Here is a 5731-nt window from a genome sequence, read left to right as displayed (position 1 = left end):
CAGCCAATATTGAAAGAGATGCATCTTTGCTCTGGAAATTCTTAGTGAATATGTTAATGCTGTAATGAAATGCTTCTTCTAATCATGTGGTTATGAAGTAAATAATTAAAAAATGTAATTAGGGGTCTTTTTACACTAATTGCCTAGCCAATTCCCACCTACTACATCCTATTCTTATCATATCATCCTCTGATGAGGTTACCCAACTTGTAGATAGGCAATTGGGATGCAGACTGCTATGGCTTCTTCCATGCTAAACAGGGATGCAGGATGAGGCAATTGGGGTACCCCTTCAGTGGATCTATCAAAAAGACTCCCAAATTGCATAGCTCTTAGCTATAGGGGGGAAAAGAAAGTCCTTGAATCCTGAATAGGTGATGTGAAGGAGAAGTAAAGGCAAGAGTAATTAACATTACAAGTTCTCGACAGGGAACTAGAAAAAAAAAATCAAAACACAGCAAATTTCAAATGTTCATGAGAGTCCATTGGAATTTCTTGACAAGGGCTTCCAAAAGCATCCCTCTATTGGGTTCCTCTTCATTTTTTCTTTTGTCTGCCAAGGCTGTACTACAGAGTGATGGACTCAGGATTTGCTTTCAGGCATTTTGACAGACGTTGGAGTGGTTAGAATAGTAGTCAGTTTCTTGGCTAAAAGTCAAAACGTCCTTGGGCCTCTTAGCAATATATTCCTTTCCAAAGGAGAAAAATTTCTAAAGTATTTGGGAGCGCTCATCTAATCCTTAAAAGATTTTAGGGTTACCTTTTCAGAGGGAGAATGTTAGAGTAGCAAAAAGCCCCATTTTTAAAAAAAAAGGAGAAAGAGTGCATGAAGTTATCAGAAAAAAGTGATGGGGAGATATGGGAGGAGTTGGAGGTGGGGGAGTGGGCATGGATTTGATCAAAACACTTTATATGCTTATATGCCTGTGTGAAATTCACAATGGATTATTTGAAAAAATGTAATTAGGACCACATTTCCCTTTTGGCAGCTTTCTGTTGCTTCTTAGTTCAGTAGCAGCACTGGCCAAATCCTTATTGTGACTGAGAAATGTCAGGTGTCACATGTGGTGCGCCTTTGCCCCCTCACTTTAGGGCTCTGCAACTCTTTTCACAGAGCCTTTCCTAACCCTGGTACACACAATGACATTTTCCTCTTTCCTAAAACAACATTCTTTCATGACTTTTATTTCTACTTTCTCCCATACAGTTGCTTGCTATCAAGTTTATTTTATGTTCATTATTTGTTTCTTTTCTATATTTTGATTATACGCGCTCTGAAGTCAGGAATTTTCTCTATTTAATTGTGTGTTAAAAACTTAGTGCTTCAAACAATATCTGCTACACATGTGAAAGAGTAAGTAAGTGTATCTGAGGGTCTGTCAGGAGTAGGAATCTGGCCTTCTGAGTGTCATGTATGGCCACATTGGTGCCAGAGCCCAAGACAGCAGTAAGACCAGCATAGCATCACAGGGCATGGCTTCTACGCTAGACAGAGTCATAGCCACAGGTATCGACACTGATGGCAAGAAGTGCAGTATGTGGGATTTTATTCTTGTTAAGTCTACTTAAATGTCAGCAGAACTTAGAACTGTCCTAACAACATCCATAACTGACCTTCCCCAGTTAACTCAGTTATTCAAGGAAGCAGGTTCCCATCTCTCCCTGAATGCCAGCAGCAACCACCCTTAAACATTGCAATGGCTTCCAGTGATGGATGAGGTTGGAGAGGATGGCTAGAGGCACACCATGTACAAGGGGACGTTATCACTACTCTCAGAATGTCCCCAAGGGGACTGACCCCATTTGTCCATAGCAAATGCTTTATTCAAGGGCTGTTTTTATGACTTCCAGGACTTCCCTGTCTCTTGTATTTATGGGACCAATAAATATAAATCATATAGATAGATAGATAGATAGATAGATAGATAGATAGATGGATAGATAGACATATGTATGTCTCCCCAAATTCCTCTAGGCCAATATGCTGTTTGATCCTTATGGGTTACTTCATAAAACCTCATTGTTAGAGGATGTGCCTTGTGTTGGTCCATGTTCTTTCTGTGACAAGAAAATTATCTTTACCAAGTCATTTAATCTCGAAGGTTCCCCCCCCCCGTCTATACAAAAATTGGCAAATAATTCTTTCTTTTCCTTCTTGCCGTATAAATGTGCAATGAAGGAGCAATGCAAATAAAATCCTCTGTACTGTAAAATTACTATGCAAATGGATTCTCATTCTTAAATTAAAATCAGTTAGCTGTCAGCAAGAGTGTATTCTGAAACACTTCCTTTTCAAGTAGGTCCCCTTGGGTTCTTATGCACAATTGATGCCTCAAAGAAGGTATTTTCACCCTAACATTTCCCTTCCAAGTAGAAAACTAGATTTGGTGTTTGTTAGCCATAAGAGTGCATGATTTTAATTTTGGTTTGGGGTTTTGTTTTTGCAGTTTGATGAATCCTTCCCTTAAACGTAGCTTGGGGACATGGATCCCAAGGACACCATTATTAAAAATGTTCGATCACAAATTCAAATATAATCCTAAAGAGTCATGCAGGCAGAGAAGTCACATATTTTCTAGCTGTTCTAAATGGCAGATCAAAAGGCTTTTCAGAAAAATCCCTGTGAAAACTCCATCACAAAACTGATTTATAAGTGGGACATCATCACTTTTACTGTTCACAGTGAAAGGTCTATTATTCTAATCAGATTAAAATTAAAAGGTTATTTTTTTTCCTCAAGGAACTTAATTAGCAGAGAAATTGCACCTCAGATTGAAGGAGCTTTGTTGACAGCAACCTTTCCCTATGTGAGCTTAAAGTGTGACTTCCAGTTTTTAAACTTCCAATTATTATTTGGAACATTCAATGTTAACCATCAATAGCTTTGCCTCGGCAATCTGTGATAGGGCTGGGTCTCCAAATATAATGAAATTCATTCTCAGTGCAGCAAGGATGACCAAATTGCTCAAAATAAAATATGCTGCTTCTTTTATATTTTCTTTTTCCACATGTTATAAAAAGCAATAGCTTGAAGGTTCTCCCCAGAGAGAAATTCCATTTTATTATCTCTACATATGTATTTACAGATATACTATTCTGAGCTCTATACGCTAACCACTCTGATGAGTATTTTACTTTCACTGGATTCATTTATACTTCATAAAAAGTCTAAATATTATTACCTCCAATATACATGAGAGAGACTGAGTTTAATAAAATATAAGCATCTGATAGTCAATAAGTGGTAAAGCCTTGACTTGAAACTCACTTATCCTGTTCTAGAGAATGAAATTTTATGAAGCCAAACAAAAACTAAAAGAAGAATCAACAAAACATGTTATATAGTTCCTGATCATCTGTAATCAGATTTATATTACACACACACACACACACACACACACACACACACACACACACACTTCTGCAGAGGAGCTCTATTTCCAAGGAAAGCCTTGTGTCCTATAACTTTAGGGTTAGAAATTAACTGAGGTATCATCCATTTTCACCTGTCAACTTTCAGTCATTTGTGTCCTTGGATTTCTCTGGAATTGGACTGTCACCCATGCAATGTATCTTTCAATATATTCTTACAATGATGTTTTCTTTTTAAAAAGGTTATTTTGAATGGAAATTTCCATAGTGCATGTTGGAGGTGGAAATTCTAAGATTTGCCCCCCCCCCGAACAAATTCAAACAAGCCCATGAATTTTTGTTTAAATCACCTCCATCCTTTGTGAAACTCTGAGTAAAGAGACCTTTGCATTGACTCTTTGCATTTTATAATGAGTGGACCATGATCCTGAATTTCATTTCTTGCTATTGTACACAGCTGAGGTTCATGTAGACCTTCAGAACTTCCAACTGCTTAGTTCTAATTCTTCCATTCACATCTGGTAAGAGTAGACAGGTTGCCATACATTTCAGCTCATGTTCCCTCTACCTACAAACATTCTTTCTGCTGCAAACAGGACCCTAACAACTTTATATGAAGCAAGATGAAAAGAATATTATATGACCTTTCCTACAAGTTTGCTCCAGAATTGTTTAGTCTTTCTCCTTTGCTGGGTCACATGTTTGCAAAAAGTTATGCAAAATTATTTCTGTTTCAGAGAAGCTATAATGGATAGTCTTTTAAAAGCATTTTCAAAGGGGGCTGGAAAGATGATTCAGCAGTTAAGAGTGCTTGTTGATCTTGCAGAGGACCCAAGTTCACTTTCCAGCACCCACACTGTGGCTAACAATCATCTGTAACTACAATTCTAGAGAATCCAATGCCCTCTTTTGGCTTCAATGGGCATTGTGCTCATGGGTGCACTTACCTACATTTAGGGAAAACACTCGTACACATAAAATAAATAAATAATAAAAATTTAAAAGCATTTGCAAAATTAACAGTACTTCTTAGTGACTTTTAATCCACATGAAATGGAAAACTAAAGAAAGTTAATGTTCAGAAGTCAATATGTTCAATAAACTCATTAGAGTTTACTAGATGAATAGAAAAGATGCTCTGGCAGTTTGAATGAGAAAAATATCCCATAGGCCCAGGTATTTGAACACTTGATCTCCAATAGGTAGCGCTGTTTGGGGAGGTAATGGAATCTTTAGGAGGTACAGCTTTCCTAGAGGGAGTATGCCACTGGGGGAAGGCTTTGCCAGTTAGCCTAACTCCACTTCCAGTTCATTCTCTGCTTTGTGTGAGGTTGAAGATTTAATCTCTCAGGTTTCTATTCTGACCACCTCCAGTCATGCCTTCCCAGCTGTATAAACCCTTCTCTTGAACTTAAAGTCAAAATAAACTCTTTCTTCCATAAGTTGCTTTTGGTCATTTATTTTATCATAGCAACAGAAAAGTAATTAACACAGAATTTGGTAACAGAGTGTTCTGTTGTTGTGAAAAAATACAACTGTGCTGATGTTTGGAGGAATGTCAAAGACTTTGGAATTTTGGATTGAAAAAATCCACTGGATACTGTAAGCAAAGCTTTGAGGGTCATTCTTGTAGGAGCCTGGAAGACAATAGTGTTGAGAATAATGGTGACTAGGGAATCTTGGTACATGAGGTTTCAGAGGGAATCTAAGAATTTTATAGCAATTGTGTTAGAGGCTATTCATGTGATATTTTTGTAAATACTTTGGATGCCTTCTGTCTACATCCTAAGAACTTGCTCGGGGCCAACTTAAAATGTTGGCACACACCTTTAATTCCAGCATTTGAGAGGCAGAGGCAGGTGGATCTCTGTGAGTTCAAGGCCAGCCTGGTCTACATAGTGAGTTCCAGGCCAGCTGGGGCTACAGGGAGACCCTGTCTCAAAAGGACCATTGACAAAAAAAGCAATTGACTAATTTCTTTCTTTAGTGGAGGAAATTTCAAGACAACACATTGTTGAGTCTATAGCTTGATTGTTACTGATAATGCTTATGTATGTCCATAAGAAAAAGAGCAAGTGGACAGAAGGGAAAGGGTATGGAGTTTTCTGCTCTTAGAAAGCAGCTGCTTACAAACGCTGCTGTGGATGTGATTCAAGGGTGTGAGGGTCCATCACAAGCTGGTAGCTGAACTTGGTGGTGTCCTCTGCATGGTACTGGCTTTAGAAGGACAGAAGTTCCATGAGTGAGAGAATTGTGAATTGTTCCTTCACAGTTTCAGAGAGCTGCTGAGATCAGGCATCCCGTACTAGTGTTGAAGTCACTGACAGAAGGCCAAGAGGCCCTGAGTTGCCATTTTTGT

The sequence above is a fragment of the Nannospalax galili genome, unplaced genomic scaffold (assembly GCF_000622305.1).
Source record: "Nannospalax galili isolate Female #2095 unplaced genomic scaffold, S.galili_v1.0 scaffold234, whole genome shotgun sequence".
NCBI classification, from domain to species: domain Eukaryota; kingdom Metazoa; phylum Chordata; class Mammalia; order Rodentia; family Spalacidae; genus Nannospalax; species Nannospalax galili.
Note: the sequence above shows the minus strand (reverse complement) of the source record.